Source organism: Adiantum capillus-veneris, chromosome 6, assembly GCF_014529385.1.
Source record: "Adiantum capillus-veneris isolate H3 chromosome 6, ASM1452938v2, whole genome shotgun sequence".
NCBI classification, from domain to species: Eukaryota; Viridiplantae; Streptophyta; class Polypodiopsida; order Polypodiales; family Pteridaceae; genus Adiantum; species Adiantum capillus-veneris.
Window position 1 is genome coordinate 145,951,387 of NC_140936.1, and position 6,975 is coordinate 145,958,361.

General features: G+C 47.6%; 1 pseudogene; it reads right to left on the reverse strand.

The window, feature by feature from the left end:
- Window positions 1–4,564: 4,564 nt before the first annotated feature.
- LOC147456425 (uncharacterized) lies at window positions 4,565–5,228 on the reverse strand (annotated as a pseudogene).
- Between the last annotated feature and the right edge of the window lie 1,747 nt (window positions 5,229–6,975).

Here is a 6,975-nt window from a genome sequence, read left to right on the forward strand (position 1 = left end):
CTTGCTTTATGCAGGTGATGACCCTTCGCTTTCCTTGCTTCGTCTGTAGCGCAACAGCCCACCTAATCCCTACAGGTGGTGGACCTCCTCTCCTTTTCTGGCATGCCACCTCGTGGCCCCTTACCTCCCTCACTGTGTTGGTGGCCCTCCTCTTGCTTAGTATGGCCGCCTCACCATTGGCAACCCTCAGCCCTCCTCCTCTCATGATAACTGTGGTGCTGCACTCCAACTCTCATGATAGTTGTGCAATACGGCCCCCTCCAGCCAACGCTCTCTGACTGCCACCCTTTGGCGGCCCTTTTACTTGATATGGCGGCTGATCCAGCCTGCAGATCTTGGCCCCTGCACGCCTGACCATGCACACCAACTCTCCAACATGCAGATAGCCCTCCTCCTATTCCTGGAGACAGAAATCCTTGACCGCGTTATTCTCATCCCACCAATTGCATGGCTTTAAAAATTAAAGCTTTCCAAGAAAAAACAATTCCCCTCCTATGGGGCATTCCCACCCATTGGGCTCGAGTATAGCATAGTCCTCCGCTCTATGCCCTTCTTCCCGCATGGCTCCTTGCCATAGGTTCAAACTAGTCGCACCTACACCTTCGATCATAAAGATTATCAATTTCGAGCACAAAGCATCGGCCAAGCACCAATTTGACCATGTCAATTCCATCCCTCAGTAGTCGGCCACAAGGTCTGATCAGGTCTTCGTCAAGTATAAAGAGAGCCCTCGGTACCCTTGAACCACTAGCAATGTCTCGGACATTGTCAAATTGAGTGCCCTGCAAACATCACGCTCACAATCTCATACCATAAACTTCACAGCACTTGTATCCAGCATTCCTTGTCCCGCTCCCAACTTTGTGATATGAGCATCTGCTCCTATCACCTATGGTAGGAAGAAACAATTGCACTTTCCACTAGCGAGTGCTCCATCTGGGCATACCTGTTTCCTGACCGCATCAAATACCTGTTCAATGTCCCTGTCATTTGCGTGCAAACTGCCATGCCTGGACCTCTTGCACTTCCATGGGTCGACCATCTTTAGCTGTACCATCATTGCCCAACCCCTCGTTGAGCATTCATGCTCAACCATAGTATTATTTAGGTATTAGAAAACTGTATAAGAAGCGAGAGCATGATAGCATAATAAGAAGCTATATGTAGTATGTAAAACTGTATAGATAGATGGAGAGGGATATCTTATCAGCTGCATAAACCTCCCTAATCAAATGGAAAGCCTCGAGCTTCCCCAAGCGTAGTGTAGGCCCCTCCTGGGTCAAATACATGGCATTGAACACAACCATCTGTCTCTAGTACATGCATAATCAGCCATTTTTTTGGACCTGCAAGCCCAAAAATTAACCTCTCGTGCAACTTGACATAACACCGACCTTCAACCTGTATCCATACGCCGGCTTCATATACAAAATAGACCTGAAAACCAACCTATGAAGCATCTACACCATACACCATCATCATCTCACCTGCTAGAGAGCTCTCCATAGCATACCTCTCATCACGACAGCTTTGCAAACCGTGAAAAATTACCTGTAAAGAAACTTTCAAAAGCATGTCCATCAATAGCATAACACCCACCTTTGGCAACCTGTCTTCCACTACCACTGTTTCTTGGAGAAATAAGCCTACCTGCTTCTCAAGCATATCCCCTATTATAGGTCCTTCAAATGACATACACTCTATACATGACTTACCATGGCAATCTTCAGCCACTGTAGCCTCCGATGCTTCATCTTCAACCACTTCATCCGAGAGCAAATCCGATTGCTCAACCACCTTTGTCTGCTCTTCAAGGAATTCTTCTTCTGGAATGCACTACCGCTCTTCAATACAATTGGTAGGGCAAGGTTGCCCAACCCCCTGGCTAGCTTCTTTTAGCACAGCTTCGACCATCGCTTTGCCAACATCTTCAAATGTATCATGTGATCCCTGATCCCTAGCTTCATTTGATTCTTCATGCATACACACTTCGACTAGGACCGCATCCTTGCGAGTCAGGCTAACAGACTCTTGTACAGCAACACACCAAATTGGAGGTACAAATTGAAATGAATGACAAGAATGGCTTACCAATGTCAAAGTAGCTACCTCTTTGAAGCTTCAACTCCCCTTTGGCTTCATGGCTTGACGCAACTCCATTGTCGAGCTACATCCATAGTCTGCCGGCTTCAACAAACCTATCTTCAGCTTCTTCTTTGCTTTCCTTCTCTTTACCTTTGCCAAATAGACCATGTCTTCATATGTATCCACACCGTCTTTGACCTTTTATCGAATCCTCGGGTGTAAGCACGCCATGAACCTGTTGATCTTGAAAACATCTCTACTTTGCAATTGGGTAGCAGCAGCTAGTTGCTCCCAAATATCTTCAAACTTGGGTAGAAACACATTGAAGTCTTCAGACACATCTTGCTTTAATACCTTCAATTGAGCATCCACTTCTGTAGGTGACAGCCTTCGCTTGAAATATTCGACAAACCGAGCTCAAATCACCTTCCATGACTGCCGATCAAGAACTTCCAAACCCTAGAACCAAGCTTTGGCTTTCCCTCGCATCACCAGCGGCACAGCCTTTTCCTTGGCTTCATCAGTCACCATCCGCATCGACAACATCCAGAGCCTAAACATGAGATACAAACTTCAGCATTCTATTCACCTGAGAACACCAACTCAAAATCTGGCACCATATTACTGCACCACGCCATCACTTGAGCAATCAGGATGTCCTCCGTGGGGGCACCACTGATGGAAAGGGGGAAGGGGGAACAAACCCGGCACACATAAGACCTGCCTCTCTCTAGCCTAGTGAATATTTGACACTCCTAACCACACAAAATCACACACACACACTCACTTTTTGCAAACTTCCAATGAATAGGCTCGCCTACTAGCATTCCCGGATATACACACTCACTCAGGGGGGCAACACACGCCTTGACCACACACAAAACAACTCACTCAATCATTCTCTCTCTCCATCTCTACACACAAACATACACAAAACTCGGAGCCAACGCTACCACGGGCGTACTAGGGCACGAGACGAGAGAGACGAGAAGGAATAAGTGGACTTAGACGGCACAAAAATAACCCGGCAATGATTGCTATCCTTGCTTCGAAACAACCTCAATACACAATCCTCGAGAGACACACTCTCAAACCTTTTTTGCCACCTGCTGAAGACCCACTGAAGCCCTCGTTGGCTTCTTCTTGTCCAAAGCTCCTCAATCGATTCCCCTCTTCATGCATAGGCAGCCCCTTGCTGTCTTTACTGACAGATGGTGGCCCCCTTCAACCCTTGGACCCTCCTTTTGGTTTGCCTTCGTTGGCAACCCCTCTTCAACACATGGCGGCCTCAAATCTACTGCTCAAAGCCACGCCTTGCAGTGCTGGCTCCTCCCTAGATTTTTCACATAGCCATTCTCTCTTGGAACCTCTCTATACAACTGGGCCTTGTACACCAGCCTGTAGCCTTGCTTTATGCAGGTGATGTCCCTTCCCCTTCCTTGCTTCTTCTGTAGCGCAACAACCCACCTAATCCCTACAGGTGGTGGACCTCCTCTCCTTTTCTGGCATGCCACCCCGTGGCCCCTTCACCTCCCTCGCTGTCCTGGCGGCCCTCGTCTTGCTTAGTATGGCCACCTCACCATTGGCAACCCTCAGCCCTCCTTCTCTCATGATAATTGTGGCGCTGCACTGCAATACCCCCCCCCCCCCCCTCCAACCAACACTCTCTCACCGCCACCCTTTGGTGGCCCTTTTACTTGATATGGTGGCTGATCCAACCGGCAGATCTTGGCCCCTGCACACCAACTCTCCAAGATGCAGATAGCCCTCCTCCTATTCCTGGCAACAGAAATCCTTGACAGCGCTATTCTCAGTTGCATAGCTTTAAAAATTAAAGCTTTCCAAGAAAAAACAATTCCCCTCCTGTGGGGCATTCGCACCGCATTGGGCTCGAGTATAGCATAGTCCTCCACTCTATGCACTGCTTCCCGCATGGCTCCTTGCCATAGGTTCAAACTAGTCGCACCCATCACCTTTGATCATAAAGATTATGAATTTCGAGCACAAAGCCTCGGCCAAGCACCAATTTGACCATGTCAATTCCATCCCTCAACAGTCGGCCACAAGGTCCGATCACGTCTTCGTCAAGTATAAAGAGAGCCCTCCGTACCCTCGAACCACTAGCAATGTCTCGCACATTGTCAAATAGAGTGTCCTGCAAACATCTCGCTCACAATCTCATACCATAAACTTCACAGCACCTGTATCCAACATTCCTTGTCCCGCTCCCAACTTTGTGATATAAGCATCTGCTCCTGTCACCTGTGATAGGAAGAAACAATTGCACTTTCCACTAGAGAGTGCTCCATCTGGGCATACCTGTCTTCAGACCGCATTAAATACCTGTTCAATGCCCCCTTCATTCGCCTGCAAACTGGCATGCCTGGACCTCTTGCACTTCCATGGGTCGACCATCTTCAGCTGTACCAAGATGCCCTCTTGTTGGCCAAAACATCCACTACCTGCTCATCTACTCCAATCATGTTAACACGATGAACTTCTTCATTACCTTGAGCAGCGGGAGGCAGATTGTCAGACTGCTGATCTCTTTGCCCGTTGAATTGCCCTTGTCCTCTCCCTCTTCCAAATAGTGGGTACATACCTCCTCTTTCCCTTGGTGGATGCAGACAATCCGGTGCGTAGTTTCCTTCTTCGCCGCAATTATAGCAACGGCGAGGCAATTGCCTACCTCTTCCCCTTCCCGTTCTTTGATGCCCTCTATCCATTATACTTAAATGAAGCTCTTGCATTTGTTCTGACAAATCTTGAACAGTACGTACCCATTGCTGAGGAATAACCGCTACTCCACGATTTGATTGATTCTCTGCTCGAGCCTCGCCTTGAGGGCTTGGTGGCTGCTCGTGTCCCACCATACCTTGCTCGATCTTCTTCTTGATCTTCTTGTTCTTTGCTCGAACAATTGCTACAGAACCGTTGTAGTTCTCTGGGCTTTCAAAATCCACCTTTTCTCGTACCTTGGGATGTAGGCACGCCATAAATTTGTCCATCTTGAAGTAGTCGTCGTTGGCCAATTGCATTGATGTGGCTAATTCTGCCCAACATTCTTCAAACCGATTAAGAAAAACATTAAATTCCTCACTTACATCTTGCTTGAGAGCCTTCAGTTTCACGTCCAAGTCCATAGGTGATACTTCCTTTTGAAAATTTTGTAAGAGGCTGGCCCATAGAGCAGGCCATGCGTGTCATCGCTCACCCTGCAATGTATCGAACCATGCTTTCGCCTTGCCATGTAGCACAAATGAAATAGTGTCCATCTTGATATATTCATTAGGCATCTGCAATGATAGCATGTATAATTCAAAGTCTGCAATCCATTCGACTGGATCCTCCTCAACTGTGAAAACAGGGCCATAGCTTTGAGCTGCCATGGTATCCTTTGGTTGATCTTTGCAATGCTTTCCTCAAAGCGATCAGTGAGTCCTCAATAGGGGCACCACTGATGGGATGGGGGAAATGGGAACACACACGGTACACAAACCAGATGCCTCTCTATAGCCCAGCAGATATCCAGAACCCCAAGCCACTCGGATAGACTCACACACACTGTATTTTTTGTATGGCTTCACTAGTAAGCTTGTAATTTGCACAATTCACGACTACACCCACCTAGCTATATGCACCTTAACAACACAAACTCGTCAATAGCTCAACACATAGCACACACCTCGAGCAATATAACATAGTGGCAATCATTCCCTCCCATCTCTTGCTCTCTCTTGCACTCACACATGCTATTTCTCTCTCTCTCTCTCTCTCTCTCTCTCTCTCTCTCTCTCTCTCTCTCTCTCTCTCTCTCTCTCTCTCTCTCTCTCTCTCTCTCTCTCTCTCTTTTGCTATACACAATCTCCAAGGGTCCACACACAAGCCCCGAGCTTTGAGCAGAAAGGAAGATGCCAAGACACAATAGATGGAGTGGGCTTAATAATGAGCTTTTGATTAGAGTTAGGATAGTCTTTACTGAGACATATACAGATATGGTCGACATCTGCCCCTTTAAGCTTACAAAGTAATCTCAAAAAAACATGAAACAATAGATATCCGCCATTGATGTGGAGCTTGAATTTGAGTAACTCATGGTCGAGGTTGCCTTTTGCTTTGGAACACCGTTTTCCTCCAACTTGAAGCCTTTATTTCCGAATCCGAGCAAGAAAACCCTCCTATGGCGAGGTCCAAGGCTTCTTCCAAGGTCCGATCCCCTTTCGATCTTTTCTTGCAATTAGTTTTGCTCCTCTATCACACTCTCCTTCTCTTGCTTTACTCACACATATGATCGGTCCCCAAACTATAGCGCTACTTTGTAATCCCCTCCAAGCTGCCCCCAATCGGCCTCCTTTTCAAAAGTCCCATTCTCTTACTGTCCAGCTCTTAAATCCCCTTCAACTGACCTGCCACTTGTTGGCTATGGACAGATCAGCCCTTGCATGGATGCCAGTGGGTTCATTTCTCCCTTATCTCCTCATTGCCACTCCCTTCATTAGGTTGCGCCACCTGCTGGCCTTGGATTGCGTAGCCTCCACTTGTTGACTTCAAACTACATCCTCTATCTCATGGACGCCGCCTGCAGGACCTTCTATATTGGCAACCTTCACATACTGACCCATGGCGGCACACTGGATGCTTTCATCACCTCCTTCCCTTGCATGTGTCCGTGATGGCACAATCTTATCCAGCGAGCCCATGCACAGCTCCAACCTCCTCGATACTCCCTCCATCTGGCACGCATGCTGCCCCTGGCGAAGCTTCTCGTCCATGTGGTGCACACAACTAGTCATCGATCATCTGGCAACAACTTGGTCTTCGTCCGTAGCTCGTCTAGACTTTTTTAGCATGATGTTTATTTTAGAAACCCACTTTTTACCTTGCGACTTA